The following is a 20,534-nucleotide window of genomic DNA, read 5'->3' as shown; positions in this document are numbered from 1 at the left end:
TTTTTCAAAAGAGGAAATCCAAATGGCCAACAGGCACATGAAAAAATGTTCAAGGTCACTAGCAATCAGGGAAATGCAAATCAAAACCACAATGAGGTTTCACCTCACCCAGGTTAGAATGGCTAACATGCAGAAATCTACCAACAATAGATGCTGGAGAGGATTTGGGGGAAAAGGAACACTAACCCACTGTTGGTGGGAATGCAAACTGGTCAAGCCACTATGGAAGTCAGTCTGGAGATTCCTCAGAAACCTGAAGATAACCCTACCGTTCGACCCAGCCATCCCACTCCTTGGAATTTACCCAAAGGAATTTAAATTGGCAAACAAAAAAGTGGTCTGCACCCTAATGTTTATTGCAGCACAATTCACAATATCCAAGACCTGGAACCAACCTAAATGCCCATCAACGGTAGACTGGATAAAGAAATTATGGGATATGTACTCTTTAGAATACTATACCACAGTAAGAAACAATGAAATCCAGTCATTTGCAACAAAATGGAGGAATCTGGAACACATCATGCTGAGTGAAATAAGCCAGTCCCAAAGGGACAAATAGCATTGTTCTCCCTGATCGGTGACAACTGACTGAACACCAAAAAGGAAACCTGTTGAAGTGAAATGGACACTATGAGAAACGGTGACTTGATCAGCATAGCCCTGACTGTTAATGAACAACTTAATAGATTATCCCTCTTAGTAGTTTTTTTTGTCTGCTGTACTTAATATGACTGGTTTAATTCTGTAATTATCACACAGTTATTCTTAAGTGTTGAAATTTAACTGAAATGTGATCCCTGTTAAACATAAGAGTGGGAATAAGAAAGGGAAGAGATGTACAATTTGGGACATGCTCAAGCTGACTTGCCCCAAATGGTAGAGTTAGAAACATGCCAGGGGATTCCAATTTAATCCCATCAAGGTGGCATGTACCAATGCCATCTCACTAGTCCAAGTGATCAATTTCAGTTCACAATTGATCATAATGAAAGGACTAAGAGTCAAAGGGAGCACATAAACAAGTCTAGTACCTGCTAATACTAACCGATAGAATAAATAAAGGGGAGAGTGATCCAACATGGGAAGCGAGATACTCAGCAGACTCATAGAATGGCAGATGTCCTAAACAGCCCTCTGGCCTCAGAATCAGCCCTAAAGGCATTCCGATCTGGCTGAAAAGCCCGTGAGAGTATTTCAGGCATGGAAAGCCAAGACACTCTGGCAAAAAAAAAAAAAAAAAAAAAAAAAAAACAAACACCTAAATGAAAGATCTCTTTGAGTGAAATCCCAGTGGAAAGAACAGGTCTTCAAAGAAGGAGGTACCTTTCTCTGAAGGGAGGAGAGAACCTCCACTTTGACTATGACCTTGTCTAAACAAGATAAGAGTCGGAGAACTCAAGGGGCTTCCATAGCCTTGGAAACTCATGACTGGTGCATAGGGAGATTACTGATGCCATAAACAGGAGTGTCAATTTGTAAAGTCAACAACAGGAATAACTGTGCACTTACTCCTCATGTAGGATCTCTGTCCTTAATGTGCTGTACATTGAGACTTAATGCTATAACGAGTACTCAAACAGTATATTTCACTTTGTGTTTCTATGAGGGTGCAAACTGTTGAAATCTTTACTTAATGTATACTAAACTTGTGGGGAGCAACTCGGACTAGACTGTTACTGGAATGAAGACTTATTCTATGCATCTGCTCTCCCACAATATGGCACTGAGAAGGGAGTAACAGCTTCTACACAGCTGCCTCCAGTTCAACCAATAAGCAGCAGGACCTGCTCCTGATTGGAGGAGAGCAGCGTACTCGGCGTGTGGGTGGCAGAGTTGGGATTGGTGGAAGAGGACTATAAAGGAGGAGAGAGACAACATGCACCAGGAACATCTATCTGAAGGAACACCTGTGCAGCCCCCGAGAGAGCCGGCCGGTGGTGTGCCGTTCCCCCGCGGAAGTGGGGAAAGTGGCAGGGGGAACCGCCCTTCCACGGAGGTGGAAGGGACGGTAGCCAACCCGGGAAGAACCAGCAGCAAACCTGGGGAGGGCCGAGCAGACAAAAGAACAGCGCAGGGTCCTGTGTCGTTCCTCCACGAAGACGGGGAGTGACATAATGGTGCCGTGACTCGGATATGAAGCCTAGGCAGGGTTCTGTGTCGTTCCTCCACGAAGAGGGGGAGCGACAAAACTGATCTTCTGTAAAAAAAAAAAAAAAAGAAGAAATTATCAATTCCCAACTTGACTCTCACTGGGATTAAACATGACAATAGGTCTGATCTGATTTCATCATCATTTAAAAAATCATCTATTATTTTTCAGTTTATGTTTCTGTGTGGGAGCAAACTGTTGAAATCTTTACTTAATGTATGCTAAACTGATCTTCTGTATATAAAGAGAATCGAAAATTAAAAAAAATATATTATTGCAAAAATTAAAGGAAAAAAGGGAGAGGATATTGTGGGAGGGAACTATGGTTACTTTTTTAGAATTGTATCCTAAAATACATGAAACCTAATCTCTTTATGTTAATAAAAAATAAACATTAAAATTAAACAGAGAAAGAAAAAACTAACCCTGTATCATTACTCCATTAGCTGTCCCTTTGGTTCCCTGAACAATTTGCAACTCCAGTGAGTTCCCTGTGGCTGAAGGTTTGTTCTTTTATCGCCTAGTGGTGCCATTGCAATACACGGATCTCTACCCTTATGAGCATCTACATTTAGTCTCTAGGTTACATATAAATGTAAAAGTCCCCCATGTGAGAGGTGCAAATAAAGCTATATTTGGATCCTCATATAATATTAGTAGACATCATTATTAGCTTTCAAACATATTTATGTATATTTTTCACACATTCATTTACATAAATAAGGCATGTATGGAAAATTTAATAACTAGGATCATAAATATCTCAATCAGGTATTTAAATGAATTACATTCATTTGCTCTTTCTTACCAAAAGTTCCAAAGGATGGTTCCAAAGGATAGTGCAAAGGAACTTTGAAATCCATGCATAAGAGACATCTCAAAAATTCATGAAAATGAGTTATAAACTTACTATGCATGGATCTCAAGAGTTTTGAACCAAAATAAGCCTATCTTTGAATTGTATTTTCCACAAACTTTTTGAAGTACCCTCTACATGCATTATATGTGTATGCATATAACATATGTCTTATATATTAAAGAGAAAATATAGTAATCCCTTGCTTTAGACCATTTTAAAGCTCCATGAGTTTATACAGGATAAATTAAAATTATTCAGGAACATTTACAATATGGATTTAACATTTCTCTTTCATGTAATAGCAGACATCTACAATATAAAATTTTACTAACCTTCCCCATGCATGGCTTATATCATTTTAACTTATAGATATTAATAAATATATTTATTTTTAGTAATTTATAGGTATTTCTCCCAATTTCTCTCTACTTTCCAATTACATTTTTTTGAAAAAAAAAAATACGACACCTGTAAACAGGTGGACTATAAAAATTCTTCATCAAAAGTTACCAAGGACTCACAGCGCTCTCACAGTTGGAGATTCCTAGGACCACTTTATACATAAACAATCTGAATTTTCTGAGATACAGTCTTGGAAATTTAGAACAAGTATCCCAGATTTCCTTGAGGCAATATAATTTAGGAACAAATTATTTAAAAGATCTGACTGCCATCCGGAAAAAGCAAAGATCAAAAAGACATGGTTGTCTTTTCTGGATCAAATAGTGGAATATGACCTTCGGGCTAGAGAATCTAACTTGAGAGGTTGGGTTGCATGCATGAAAGAGTGCTGTCAAATCACATTATATTATTTTGAACTGCAGAATGTTTGGTCTCTGCAATGTCATTTGTCTCAAATAGCTTAAGCATAAACAGAATTCAAGAATACACAGGTAACAAATTATATTTAACCACATTCTAATAGAGTACAATTTTTATTTGCTCACTTAGTAATTACTTTTTTTAACTTTTATTTAATAAATATAAATTTCCAAAGTACAACTTTGGGATTATAGCGGTTTTCCCCCCATAATCTCCCTCCTACCCGCAACCACCCCATCTCCTACTTCCTCCCCCATCCCATTCTTCATCAAAATTCACTTTCAATTATCTTTATATACAGAAGATCAACTTAGTATATACTAAGTAAAGATTTCAACAGTTTGCACCCACACAGATACACAAGTATAAAGTACTGTTTGAGTAGTAGTTTTGCCGTTAATTCGCATAGTACAACACATTAAGGACAGAGATCCTACATGGGGAGTAGTTGCACAGTGACTCCAGTTGTTGATTTAACAATGGACACTCTTATTTATGGCGTCAGTAATCACTTGAGACTCTTGTCATGCGCTGCCAAGGTTATGGAAGCCTCTTGAGTTTAAAAGTAATTACTTTTAAAATCCACAACTGCAAATAATTTATCATTTAGTCATTGCAAATAAGGTATGTAAAGTTTAAATCTGTGCCAAGGCCATATCAACCACAGTACTTTCATATCCACTTTTGGTTTCAACACCCATTCAGAATACCTGCTCAACTAATTTTTATAGTTGTGCTGATTTATCCACACACCAGCATTGCATGAAGTTTCAATTGTTCTTTATCTGCAATGATACTTATCATTTTGTTTTCTTTTGTAATATAGTGACCATACAGTGATATCTAGCTCATAATTTACATTTCTCTGCAGACTGATGATATCTTCTATAAAGTTTTTAAAAATCATTCACTTATACTTTAAATTATAAATAACAGCAGTCTTTATCATTAATTTGAGCTTAATTTGAAGATATATCTTTAGAGAATGATTAATTCATATTTTTATTACATTTTCAGTGTCATACTTTATTTGGATTATTTTAAACCCCCAGTTTTAATATAGCCAGAAATGCTATCATATCCAACAAAGAGGTATGTGGTGTGTGTGTGTGTGTATGTGTGTGTGCGAATTTTCACATAAATAAGATGAAAAGCAAATGTTAGAGGATAAATTTTGCCTTTTGATTGTGGTTTGGCATTTTCCTCTTTTATTTTCTCTACAACTAAAGTAATATGATAGTTATTTTTAATTTTTTGTTTATGCATTCTTTTAATATTTGAAAGCAGATTAACAGAGAGAGACAGATGGACAGAGATCTTCCATCAACTGGTTCACTCCACAATGTCTCTAATAGCTGTGGCTGAGCCAGGCCATAACTGGGAGCCTGGAATTCAATCCAGGTCTTTCATATGGGGGACAGGGACCTAAACACTTTGGTCCTCACCTGCTGCCTCACAAAGTATGCATTATCAGGAAGCTGGGTTGGAAGCGGAGTAGCCCAGAACTTGAACCAGGCATTCAGACATGGGGTGCAGGTGTTCCAAGTGACTGTTTAACTGCTGTGCCAATACCCTGGCAAGTGTTTGCAGATATTCTACAAGGAAGGGCATCTAGTGTAATATCTTGGAGACAGAAAAGAATAGAAAAGAGCAGTAAGATGTTGGTCAACTCTGAAAAACTAATTTGTTTGGTGTACTTGAGAGAATAAAGAAACCAAATGGCAAGGAATGTTGTTTAACAAATAATAGGGCTCCATTTTATTAATTGTATTCCAGAGTTAACAGAATACTTGGACAAAGTCCTCAGTCAGCATATGTGGAATGAATAAATAAATGAGAGACTTGAGAATATATACAAATATACACAAAATATTTATACATACATGTGTGTGTGTGTATATATATATATATATATATATATCCACAAACAAATTAGATTAAAGAGGAGAGAGAATAGAGTGGGGGACAAGGAGGAGAGGGGAAGAAGAAGGAGAGGGGGACAGAGATTGATTTAATCCTTACCTCATACATTCTTCACACAACTAAACTTTTGAATTTACCTCTCCTCTGCACTCAGACCCAACTTAACTACCATGTACAATCCTGATGTTAGTCACAAAGACATGAATAGACCTTGATCTATAACTCATTTTGGCATCAGCATCCTTACTGATCATCTGCTGCCAATGTGTATGTTAATTCCAATAACTAGATTTCTTCTTTGAACTTAATCCCCAACCCTATGCCAACATGTATACCTAATCATTCCAGCACTCATTTGCTTTTTTGCCTTCATGACTATTTTTGATTCATCTCCCTAGTACTTCTGAATATTGTTGGAATTTAAAGTCTCTTGCAGTTTGGTGCTTGTTTACCTGCCTCAGTTTCTAAGTACACAGATGCTCAGTTGTTTTCAAGCCCTGTTCTTGTTACAGCTACCAGAAAATTTCTCTATTGCAAACCTCTAATTGCCAATTGGATTCTTGAATTACACTGTGCTTTTATGTATCACTTTGGACATTATGTCAGAAGGAATGGATGTTCTGTAAGATCTGCAGCTGTTACCTTTGATACACATCATCCATTAACAGATAGTGCCAGGTTTCTCCCCCTTTCTTCCTGCTCAAATTTATTGTAAGTAACTATCCATAACCTACCCACTTCAGAGTGATAAAATATTCACATATCAAAAGGACAGCTTCCACATATTCAAATAATAAATAATATGGTATACAGAGAAAGGGCATCACTTTTGCAGTTGGGTAAACCCAGATCTAATTTCTCCTTAATCAGCTGTTGCAGACAGAATAGTGGACCCTCAAGGATGTCTGTGTCCTAATCCCCAAAACCTATTAATATTTCATATGTTAAGGAGGAATTGAAGTGGCAGATGCAGTTGTGGTGTCTAATCAGCTGATTTTATGATAGAGATATCAGCCTGGAATGTATGAGTGAGAACAATGTAATCACCAGGTCCATAGAAGTGAAAGAGGGGTCTAAAGAGGTGGTTTCAAAGGGAAGTGATGCAAGAATCAATCAACCATCGCAGGCCCTGATGATGGCAGGGGAACAAAGGATGTGGGTTCTCTAGAAGCTGGGAAAAACATGCATATATATATATATCCATATATATATATATATATATATATATGGGAAATATATATATTTCCCTTAAGCCACAAGGAAAGGAAAGCAGCCCTGTGGACTGTTCCTGTTGAGGTTCATTTTAGATTTCTGATTTATGGATCAATAAGATAACAAATATGTGTTTTAAGTCACTAAATTTGTGAACATTAGCAATACACCAAATTACAAGCTGTATGGTTTTGAGCAGCTTATTCAACCATTCTCATCTTCAGTTCACTTTTCTGAAGATAGGCTATTAACATTATATTCCTTTAATATAATGCTCTATTAATTATAATTATTTGAAATTAGTTGTATCTAGATGAAATACTACTTATAAATAAAGAGAATTCCACCTTGGTACATAGTTATCAATACACTTACTATTTTTGTTTTATATGCATTTAAAGAGTTCTTTTAGACTTATTTCCACTAAGATTTTTATCATATCTCTATTTTGCACATACAAGAAAAATTTCAAATAGTTATTAATGAAATATCTTCACCTCTGATGTTTAAGTTTTCTGAACCATATTAAAATTCAGAGAGTCAAAGATGTCATGCTTTAAAAAAATATAGCTCTATCTGTCATCAAGGACATTGATAATACAATTTTACTTAAATTGGCTCAAGGTTTTCTTCCAATCTACAAATTTTAATGGGCATGTGCAAGAAATAGCTTAATTTCAAAACTGCCAGACCAAAAGTGATGCAAAACGCAAACTGATGAAACTTTTTTTTAAAAAAGTATGTCTTAAAATCAATAGTTCAAATATAAAATGACTTGAGTCTTCAGCATAATTCTCATTCTGAATAATGGTATTTTCTTTCTCAAAATGTTTTTTTGTGTGTGTGTGTTCATTAAGTCATGCATTCAACAGTTAATGAAGGAAGTCTAAAGAGAAGCTAATTCCTGTTTCTGTATGTTCTCGAAGGTTATTTAAAAGTGGTAGAATTCCAAAGCTGTAGTTATTTCTATACCGGCAACTATACAGGAATATACATTAGGAATATAAATGAGTTTGTATATATATATATATGTTCTTAGAGGTTCAGCTATAGAGATGATGTAGTATCAGAGGATTCTTTACTTTCTTTGCAAAAGCAATGAAAAATGACACTACCTACACTTTAAAGATAAGCAATCATTTACATTTGAATTGAATCTTTTACTCACTTTTATGATTTTACAGTTTAGTCATTTTAAAGTGTTCTTATGAAAATTTTCAAGGTCAATATTGAATAATATGGGAAGGAGCTAAAAGCATGAATTAATGAATGAAATGTTTTGATTGAAGCTAGCCAGTATGTCAAAACATAGGAACATTTTTTAAAATGGTTAACTTGAAGAAGAAATTCAGTATATGCATATGTATGTATTTTCTTGATTCCTTTTTTTGTCACCTTTAACTTATACGGCCATAACTAAAACAATGGCTTTATATATAATATATAGCACATATTATATAATCAGTGAAATACATATGTGAAAAATATATGCATAGCTGTTAGTGAAAATCATAGTTTCAAATAAAGAGGAGTTGAAAATTAATTTCTATAGATAATTATGGAAGTAAAATAGCTCCAAGCAAATTTTTTTGTTATGAACAAAAATTGAACATTGGTAAATTGTGAGATAAATGTGACAATGGCAGAAAGATAATGGAGGTATTTGTTAAAATTATTTTAAATTAAAGTGCACTAAAGTTATCTTGTTTGACCTTCATTGGTATGACCTTTTGGGAAGAACTACATAGTTAGTTGTCTCAGAATTATTTTCTGATTAAGCCAACAAACTAGGGCTCATCCACGTTGTCTAGATATGCTTATAACAATGCCACTGGAAAAAAAAAAATAAAGTATTCACTAGACATTTAAAAACTGGAGCAAATGTATGTTCATCAGAGGACATGTTTGCAAGTTCTTTCATAAAACAATGAATTTTAATCCAGCAAAAGAAAATCACATATTAAAATTCAGGTACATCTTGTTGCTTTTCTCCTAAATAATCGATTAAAAGATTAAAGTGTTTTTCACAGATGTAACTATTCTGTGGTAATTAGATCTGTCATTTAAAAATGAGCAATCATATAGGAAAGATAAGTGACAAATACAGGTAAAAATGGTTCATTTTGACTTGGGTATTTATTAAAGCTTGACTGCAACCAGAATAGTCTTTCCCAGTCTACCACTTGGCTTTAACTTTATCTTTTAAAGTTCAATCACTAAATGCCTCCTTCAACATTGTTACTGGCATGCCTGTACTTGTGCACAATAAATGTAAAGTCTCAAAGGTTAGTTTAGCAACAAATCTAGTCACTGCAAGAATTCTCAGTACTATAATCAAGCCATGTTACTCAGAATTATAATTAATTAAATATAGGTAAGCTTCTAGATATCATTTACTATGAATTTCTTGTTTTATTGATGAAATTATGTATGTGACTTCAAGTATAAACTTGTATTTATCATTACTTATATAAAATCCTGCAACAGTTATGATTTAGAAAACAACTATTTATTTATTTATTTGACAGGTAGAATTACAGACAGTGAGAGAGAGAGAGAGAGAGAGAGAGAGAGAGAGAGAGAAAGGTCTTCCTTCCATTGGTTCACTCCCCAAATGGATGCAACGGCTGGAGCTGTGCCAATCCAAAGCCAGGGGCCAGGAGCTTCTTCCTGGTCTCCCACAAGGGTGCAGGGGCCCAAGCACTCAGGCCATTTTCTACTGCTTTCCCAGGCTATAGCAGAGAGCTGGATTGGAAGAGGAGCAGCGGGCACTAGAACCAGCGCCCATATGGGGTGTTGGCGCCATAGGTGGAGGATTAAACTAGTGTACCACAGCATCGGCAAAAAAACACCTATTTATATATACAGACCTATATATTAGTAACTTTTAAATAGTTAGAGAAATTAATTAAAAGATTACATAAATGTCTGGAGAATGTGTAAAATAAATTTGAAGGAAAAGTTCACAGATTTTTAGTCAATAAATATTTTTAAATATGTAAAAATAATTTGAAGTGCAAAACAAAATAAAAAATAAAATTATGTAAAATTATTTTTTAGAACTTCTGGGATAAAAACACCAAAACATTAAACCAGTAACTAATAATTTCTTTTTTTAAAAATGGAATTTCATTTAGGTTGTAAATCTTTCAAAATAAAGTTTAAGCATCTCATGAAAAATCTATAGAACATACTACATAACTAATATGTAATCAAGACAAATAATATGAGCAAAATAAGTAATTATTAGCCCCCCAAAAAGGACAGGCTTACAAATATATCCTGTACTGAACTGACTGTAGTGAAATGGAGTCATCACTGTCTTGCATCAGAAATGCAGTCAGTATATTCAACTGAGCCACCCAAGATGCTGAGCTATTGAAATGCCAGTGAGTTATGGCCTGACCAGGGTTAATCCATTTTGTCCCTGGATGTCCTCTAACCAGACCTACAACTGCTATATACTCAAAAACTAATTTTGTAAGAATGTCATCTGTAAGATTTGTTTACATTCAGTGTTGGGAGACTCTTGAGATGAGGGTAACCTTGCTTGCTCCAGCTTCTGTAACAAATGCTTGGCTTTGCAATTAACTTCCAACAAGATGTGGGTTTGCCTTTATAAACTTACCCTTGAGCTCAAATGGGGCTACATGATTTGGATAGCAAATACCCACCTCCCACCCACCACCACCACTACCCTGACCCAGTGCAACCTCGGCTTTCAGGAATAAAGAATCCATAATTCGGCCCTGAGACTTGGGAGTCTTCTGTAACTCGTTGTTCCAAATGTAACAATATTATTGTTCTTGAATAGCAAAATGACATTTATGAAAAGTGATATGTTTAATTTGGTCATTACATATAATATATGTACATGTATCAAAATATCACATAGTACCCTACAACTATGTTCAACTTTTGTGTCACCTAAAAAAATCGACTACTGATTTACTAGTAAAATGGTTATAAAGACTATATTTTGATACAAATTTTGCATAGTTTTATTCTTTTATTTGCAAGTTCATTTTGTGAGAGGTACTTGTTTTCAAATTAAACTTTGGCCAAATGCCGTTTCTAACTATGAGTTTCCCTGTTGACTTACATGTATACTTTGTAAATCTCAAAAAATAAAACTATTGTAAGAGATAAATAGGGAAGAGAAAGGGGCAAAGGTATTCTGTTACATGAGGCAGAGATTTCAAATGACTATTTTCTGGAGAGCAGATTTGGGAAGTTACTAAAAAGATTTTTAAGTGAACATGTAAATAAGTTATGCAGACAATGAATCTTCCAGTGATTTGCCAAAGCACAGCATTAGTTGGAGTTAACTTTTGACTTTAATTGAATATAAAAAAATTCTCCATGGGATCAGTTCTTACAATTCAAAAATCAAAGCAATCCTTTTAAATATCAAACAAAATAATTTAATTCAGCCATTAAAATGGAAGATTTTTCACTGAATTAGATGATGTTTCAACATATGAGTGTGCTTCAAAAAAATTTCATGGAAAATGGAATTAAATAAAGTTTATTTTGACACAAGAAAATTTAAAACTTATATATGTGAAAGGTCTTCAAAAGTTCATGGAAAATGTGCCTTAGGAAAAAACTGCATGGATTTAAAAAATTTTGCATTAAAATAGACTTAGGGCGAGCATTATGGCATGGAAGGTAAAGCCTCAACCAGTGGTTCTGGCATCACATATGGGTACCTGTACAGGTCCTGGTTGCTCCACTGTCCAGGACCCTGATGGCAATAGGAAAACATCTAAAGATTGCCCAAGTGTTTGGGTCCCTGCCACCCACTTGGAAGACCCAGATGAAGCTCCTGGCATCTTGCTATGGTTCAGCCCAGTCCTGGCTGTGAGGCCATCTGAATAGTGAATATAGATGGAAGATCTCTCTCTTTCTCTTTCTGTAATTCTGACTTTCAAATGAATGCATAAATAAATCTTTTAATTTTTTTAAATAAACAGCTTTCAATTTTGTTTTTTCTGTGAACTTTCTGAAGTTCTTTTTTTCATTTATCAAGGATTGTCAACATTGGTACTAAGTAATTGAATTACTTTCACATAGTTGAACTACTTTCTAGAAATGTCCATGTCTTGGAGAAAATGAAATTTTCAAGCTGCATGGGGAGGGTCAGAGATTCTCAAAGACAGAAGTGATTTAGTAACAATTCCTTTAAAGATGAGGAAAAAAATTTTATTCTAATTTAGACAAGGTTATAGATCTCTCTGGCATTTTGTAAACATACAGTAATTACTATAATGGTGTGTTTTCACCTCATGAAGTGCTGAAACTCCGAATGAATGAAATAATCTATGAGAGTGGAAGAAAATGACAAATGACGAGACTGTATTAATCATAATTTAAATTAGAAAGACAACTATGACAATATGTCCATTTAGATGAGATGACAGCCGAAATCCACTGATCCTTGACAAGACCTAGATAAGTTTGGTTTTTGTCTTTATGTTCCTCAAAGAATTGATCATGCTATACAATTTATTTTTTGCAACTTCTGTTAACTTCAGTAAAATTCCTTTGGTCTCTGTGTTACTTGAACAGAACAAAAGGTAATAATTTCTAATAATACATGGTACACTTTACTTATCAGTCATTTCCGTTATCAATATTTTATTGGAGAGAAACTTTCTATTAAACTAGTTGACTTTCTTAGAAGACATCCGTACTGGGCCGGCGCCATGGCTCACTTGGCTAATCCTCCACCTGCGGCGCCGGCATCCCATCTGGGCACCGAGTTCTAGTCCCTGTTGCTCCTCTTCCAGTTCAGCTCTCTGCTGTAGCCCGGGAAGGCAGTGGACGAAGGCCCAAGTCCTTGGGCCCTGCACCCGCATGCGAGACCAGGAGGAAGCACCTGGCTCCTGGCTTTGGATCAGTGCAGCGCACCTGCCATAGCAGCCATTTTGGGGGGTGAACCATCGGAAGGAAGACCTTTCTCTCTGTCTCTCTCTAACTCTGTCAAAAAAAAAAAAAAAAAAAGACATCTGTACAGGATATGATATTAATGAAAAGCTTTGTGACTATTCAAGGGAAATAATGTCTGATATGTATTTTAGGCATTAGAAGGAGGGGGACTGAGGGAAGCAGGAAGAGACCAGGGGAGGGGATTATGGCTATCTTAGGATTGTACCTGTGAAACACATGAAATATGTTCTCTTTATATTAGTAAAGCTTAAAAATAAAAAGCAAAAAAAAAAAAAAAAAAAGACAGCCAAGGGGAAAAAACAAACAAAAACCAAAAATAGAAGTTTGAAAAAGTCTTTTATTTCAAAAGAGTGGCCAAATCATTAAAATATCAAATTGTGCCAATTTATTGACAAAAAACAGTCAAAAAGTTGAAGTACAATGTATCTTTCTTTAGTGTTCTAATACAAACTAATTGCTTTAACTTCATTCCTCCTCACTGAATAAGCTTAATAGTCATTAGCTCAGTAATTCAGACCATAGTGGCAACATGGAAAACACATGCTAATTTAGTTATATTAAGTTGAAGTCTGTATTTTAGCATTATAACAGACATTTAACTTTTACATCAAAGCTAACTATGATTAAATATGCCTAGAATAGTGATTATAATCTATAGATGAGAAACTTAAGCTTCTTTGATTATTTAGGAAAATCTAAGATTAAAAATTGAAAATTATATTTATATAATTAAAATTAGTATTTTCATTATTATCAATGATAAATGTTTAACATTAAAGATCTTGTTAGAATTTTCTAGGATTATTGGCCTCTTGACAATCTTGAAAGAATCAGGAGAGTGTCAGGAGTAGTACATTTCCATGTCATGATATACCTCTTCTGTTGCCTGGAAGGGTTTTGGAAAAATCACTAGAGTTTTTCAAACTTACATGGTGATGTCAATTGACACTACGGACTTAGAACAGAAGCTGGCAAACTACAGCCTATCTGGACTGTGTTTGTATGGTTAAGGAATTATCTTCACATCTTTAAAATGATATTGAAATCAAACAAGAGGACTATGCAAGAGGGCCCATATGTAGTCCAAAAGGCCTAATATAGTTACATAACTACATATATAGTTATATATATAATATATATATAATAGTTATATAACTACATATATAGTTCTTTACAAAAAACCTTACTGATTTCCATCCTAAACCATGTTTCACTTCAATTCTTATTAACACAGATAAACAGTTTTCATTCCTGTGTAGGAATAGCAATGTGCCTTCACTGTTTTACCACTTGTTCTTTGACATGATTGGCAATCTCTGATCATTATGATTTGCCACAGAATATCATACAAGTTCCTTACATTGACAATGGTGTGCTGAAGGACTGCCATGCTAGTGAAATTCCCAGAAATTTGGTAGCCTAAGCCATGTCAAGATACCCACTTTAAGGAAAAGAAGATTTGTTCCACATTGGACAGCCCACAACTAAAGACAGGCATAGTATTTGTTGGGCCTCTTTGGACTTTAATGGTAGTGTTTGCCACTTTAAAGGATGATGCTCTTCCCAGCTCACAAAATTTCCCATTTTCAATATGACTTAAGTATAAACTACTCTGGGCCAATTCCCATGTTCAGATGCAACAGGTCTTGTTCAGGACTTCTGACCCAATGAACAAGTGGTATTACAAGTGTCTAGGGCAGGTTGTAATAAGAGTTTTTATGCTTACAAAATATTCTTCTGCTTGTAAAACTGCTCAGAGAAGCTCCCTCGCTGCGATCTATTGAAAGTCAGCCCTCGACACAAGGGTTTGTAAAAAAAAAAAAAAAAAGGAAAACAAAAAAGAAAAGAAAACTGCTAAGCTCTGTTACAGACTTAATGCTATCCATGGAACAGCAATTGATTATGTCTCACACTGCCTACCAAGACCTAGACATTATATGGCCCATCAAATTCTAAAATTCAACATGTGCAATAGCAATGTTTTGTAAAAATAAAAACAATACTTATGAGACTAAACCTGAAAAAGTTGGAAAAGCACTAGAAAGCCACGTGCAGAGAATCCTATGATATATTCCAACTACTTTCCTGGCAATTCTTTTACCTCCATCTCCAGCCTCCAGGGGAATTCCCTGTGATCAGTTAACTTGTAAGAAATAACCAGGAGCCTGGTTCCTACATGAGTTTGTTGGTACAATGGTTCTAATTAAAACATGACTTTGGACCATAGACACACCCAGAGATCATCCCTGTGGTTAGAATGTCAGTTGGTATATCTGAGAATCCACTTGATAACAGAAGGAAAGAAATCCTGAAACAAAGATCCACACTGACTCACCGGCAGTGCATAATAATTATACTAAGGATTTAAAAGCAGAAAGAAATGGATAGATTTTTAAAAAGAACACAGAGTGTGAAGAAATGTGTTCAAATAGGTGCCTACACAGGTTGTCTAGAAATGAATCTCTGGGTCATCCTAGCAGGTAATGATCCCCAGCTACTCTGGAAAGTACTATCAATAATTAGGTAAAATTAATTATCCTTTTTCTGGATGTCAGTGAGTCACTTTTCCTAACCACTCTCTGTTCCCCTAGTATACAAAACATACTCAACACTACTCACTTCCTAACACAAGGCTGATCTCCATCATGACTACTGAGTGCCTATCCTACCAACAGAAGAGGCAGTGCTGTGCCCACAACAGGCCATCCTTCCCTGATGAAACATGATCACTACCTGATGATTACTTTTTTATTATTGATGAGGCAGCAATTTTTCCTCTAAGGATTTTTTTTTTTTGACAGGCAGAGTTAGACAGTGAGAGAGAGAGAGAAACAGAGAGAAAGGTCTTCCTTTTCTGTTGGTTCACCCCCCAGGTGGCTGCTACAGCTGGCAGTGCATCAGTCTGAAGCCAGGAGCCAGGTGCCTCTCCTGGTCTCCCATGCGGGTGCGGGGCCCAAGGACTTGGGCCATCCTCCACTTCATTCCAGGGCCACAGCAGAGAGCTGGACTGGAAGAGCAGCAACTGGAGCAGAATCCGGCACCCCAACCGGGACTAGAACCTGGGGTACCAGTGCCGCAGGCAGAGGATTAGCCTAGTGAGCCGTGGCGCTGGCCATCCTCTAAGGATTACATGCACATTCCATATATCGATTTTTCTGCCTAACACACTGACTTACTCATCACCAATATATAATACACAAAGTTGCTTCTAATAAAAAAAATAATGAAGAACATATGACAATAGACTCTCTCCCATTGAGTTCCCAAATGTAATATCTGTCCCATCACTCAGAGGCCCTTGGCTTGACAGAACAGTAGAATAGTCTGATAAGAACTGTGTTACGGGGCCAGTGGGGGAGAGAATGCACAGGACGGGGGCAGGGGGAAACAGGAACCATACTTTCAGTTAAACTATATGCCGTAAACCCAAACAAGAGACAACTTGGACTGAATGATTAGAATACTCCAACCTAATTGAAGTTATAAGCAAATAAGTTTACCAGAAAACCTCTTTATAGTCCTTTACCTGAAAGACTAGTAAGTGCTCAGATGATTTAGCAATAAACACTTGAGTCACCCCATCCAATAATTATCCTCATCCAGCCTGAATCTTCAAACACAGTGAAGGGAAATTGGAATGGGTTGTGGAAGGAAGATTTAATTACCAAGTTAGACCTAACAGCTATCCACAGAAGTGGGCCTGTATTAGCAATGCTTTGGGTTATTTTTTCTTTCTTCATTACATATTAACAGCTCTGGTAAGTTTTAGGTGACACTATAATGAAATTGGCATCACACTGTAATTGTGCAATAACCGTTGGGACTTGAATATCTTCTGAGCTCAGAAAACTTTTCATCTGAGTTAAAGACAAAAGTAGATGCTGCGGGCAGATGTTTGTTGTAGTGCTTGGGTTGCCACTCGAGATGACAGCATCCCATATAGGAGTATATGCTTCAAGTCCCAGGTTCACTGCTTCCAATCAGGCTTCCTGCTAATTCACATGCTGAGAGGCAAGAGGTGATGCCTCAAATACATGGGTCACTGTCACTCATGTGAGGAGACCCACATTCAGTTCTGGGCTTTTGGTTTTGGCCTGATCCAAGCCTGGCGTTTGTAGGTATTTGGGGAGTAAACCAGCAGATGAAAGTCTCTCTCTGCCTGTCTGTATGTCTCTTATAGTCTCCCTACTTTTCAAATAAATGAAAATACATAAAATTTGAAAAAAAGATGCCAAAGGGTATAATCAGTAGACATTGCTTTAATATTCTCCAGTTATCCCTAAAAATCCATGTTCCATCCTGCATAATGCTCCAGGATCCTCAAAGACAAAATAAACTAGCTAACTTTGTCCTCTGATTTCTGGTTCATTTTGGCCAGAGGGGAATCAAAAGAGAGAGGGGATCATAAGAAAACAGAGCAGCAAGTCTGGGTATTCACACTCTTGGCTCCAACCCCTCTGGGTTGCCAGTCATCACTACCACCAGCCACAGAACCTGCTAGACAGCTCTTTTCTGCAGATGCTGTCCTGTGTCTTGCAACAACAAACTCCCCTTGCATCTGAAGTTCTACTGGAGATTATGGCTTCCAACCAATTATTTCTCAACCCAGTGCTCTCCTTAATTCTGCCTACATATTTATGTTTTTACATTAAAATGTTCTCAAATATCTTAGTGTTTGCCATTTTATGTTTGCTTACAGAAATCCAACCAATTTTGTATATATAACAAATAAATATCTAATGTTTATTTGCTTTCAGTGTTTTGCTGGTATTTGATAGTACTTGAGTTAAAATATATTAATGTGGGAGCAGCACACATCTTTTTTTGTAATTTTGATCTTTGTTGTAATGCTTAGAAAGGAATTTCATCCCAATGTTATTTGAATATGCTTTTGATACACTTATGGCATTATTTTATACTAAATCTTTCAATTTGTAATTGAAAAAATATACATTGGACAATATTGTAAAGCATTAGTATAATTTTCATTTTTTATTCTTCCAAATGGACTCAGTTACTTATCCAGTAATTCAGCAAATCCCTCTTGATAGGAAATAGCCCTTTATTTATTTGTGTATTTGGATGCATCCCTAGCCTTTTGATAGGTTAATTAAAATAATTACATAAACAGGTTAACAAATGTTGAAAAAATTATTACCCAATAATGCTTAAGTCATTAAATAAATTGAAGGTAGGTTTCCAAAATGTTATATAACCCCAACTGAATGTGGAGTGATCCATATAAAATTATTTTCTATTTATTTAATTTTGTTCAAATTTCATTGGGATGAATCAGTTGACTTTTCATTTTGCATTACGGATTCATGTATCCCTAGAATACTGAATATAGCCTAAAGACATAAACAAACCTCATAGACAGCAAATGTTCACCGAAGGCTTACAGATAACATATAATCCATAGATTAGTTTGATTTAAAATGAAGTTTCAATTAGAACACAAAATGAAACAAAAATTATACAGCAGAGTGGAAGATGGAATGGAGGCTAAAATTTTTACTTATAGTCTTTTTTTTTTTTTTTTTTTTGGACAGGTAGAGTTAGAGACAGAGAGAGAGACAGAGAGAAAGGTCTTCCTTCCATTGGTTCACTCCCCAAATGGCCACTACAGCCGGCGTTGTGATGATCCAAAGCCAGGATCCAGGTGCTTCTTCCTGGTCTCCCATGTGGGTACAGGGGCCCAAGCACTTGGGCCATCTTCCACTGCCCTCCCAGGCCACGGCAGAGAGCTCGACTGGAAGAGGAGCAACCGGGACTAGAACCCAGTGCCCACATGGGATGCTGGTGCCACAGGTGGAGAATTAACCAAGTGAGCCAAGGCACCAGCCCCTATAGTCTTAAATGGTAATATTATCCTACATTCATTAGAAATACCTTAATCTTTGTAAGGAAAAGGAAAGAATCTGAATTTCTGATCATAATTTCTTTATGCAAAGAAATATGAGCCAATCAATCAAAATCTGGAAACCAATCTAGATTGTGATTGAATAAATTATAGGGATTATTGTGATAAAATAAGTGAAGATCAAAAATTGATTGAAAAATAAGAAAGTTTGCCTGGGGTTACATGTCAGAGATAATCTGAAAAGCTTATTATTTCCTTGCTGCCATGAAAAATGATTGATTGAAGTTTGCTTTATTTTGCATGTATGTTTTGTTATAAAAATAGCATAAGAAAAATCATCATTACTCTACAATAGCTCACTTTTTTTACTAGAGAATAGATTTTTCAACATAATATACTCTGACTCAGAGATCTTCATATCATAAAAGATGATTTCATAGAAACTATATTTCTGTATGCTCATTTTTAGGAAGGTATTAGTACACTCCAAACTCCTCCAGAAAGAGATAAGATAGATAAAAGGAAGCTCTATTTGAATTTCATGAGAAGTTAAGAAATTCCACAAATAAAATAAAATTCTGGAAGTGTATTTAAAGGGTAGAAATCTACCCTTCATTACTTATATATTTGAGAAATTGAAAATAAATATGCTAAATTTTGAACTCTTGGGCAAATTTAATTCTTGTAGTCTCAAGAAAAGTTGAAAACCTAAAGTAATGAAATTATCTGTAATGTTTGTAGACAGCTATATTAGTCAGGCTTTGCTATGATAACATGCATATTAAAAACCCTAACAACTAACTGCTCACAATCCCAAGCATTTTTTTAACCCGAACACCTAAGTGCCTCACAATCCCAAGCATTTTTTTCTTACTCTCATGTCTGCTGGTTGGCTGCAATTCAACTGATTTTGTCTGAGTTTGGATGTGCAGGGCAGTATTATTAGATCTGGGCAGAATTCAGGTCTGCTCTTCATGCCACTCTTCCAAGAACTAAGCTAAAGACATAACAGACATGGCATATTCCTACAATGCTCTTCTTTCCAAAATCTCAGCTTAGAACTAGCACATTATAATAATAATGAAAAATACATATTTCATATAATAATATAAAAATATTATTAGACCTAAATTAAGAAATAGATTCTAATACAATAATAGTGGGTGACTCCAACACCCAAACCTCAAAGAACAGATCATCTAGACAGAAAATCAACAAAGATATATCAGAGTTGAACCATATTATTAAGAAGGTGGAACTAACCAACATTTATAGAACATTTCACACAACAGCTATAAAATTTATGTTCTCATTAGTGGAACACTTTTAAGATAGATCACGTATTAGGGCACAAAGGGAGTCTCAGTAAATTTTAAAAGACTGCAATCATATTAGATATCTTCCCAGACAAAAAGGAATAAAACTAGAAATCAACAAGAACACTAGAAAATGTGCAAATATATGGAACTTAACAAAATGCTATGGCATGACCAATGGATCGCTGAAAAAATTAAAAAAGGTAATCAAAAACTTTTTCGAAACAAGTTAAAATGAAAACAACACATCAAAGCATGTCCAAAAACATTATTAAGATGATAGTTTACAGAAATAAGTATTTATATTAAAAAATTGAAAGACCTTACATAAATGATCTAATGATGTACATCAAGGACTTAGAAAAACAAGAATAAACTAATCTCAGAATTAGCAAGAGACAAGAAATAATAAAATCAGAGCAGAAATAAATGAAA

The sequence above is a fragment of the Oryctolagus cuniculus genome, chromosome 2 (assembly GCF_964237555.1).
Source record: "Oryctolagus cuniculus chromosome 2, mOryCun1.1, whole genome shotgun sequence".
NCBI lineage: Eukaryota > Metazoa > Chordata > Mammalia > Lagomorpha > Leporidae > Oryctolagus > Oryctolagus cuniculus.
This window is presented reverse-complemented; position numbering follows the sequence as displayed.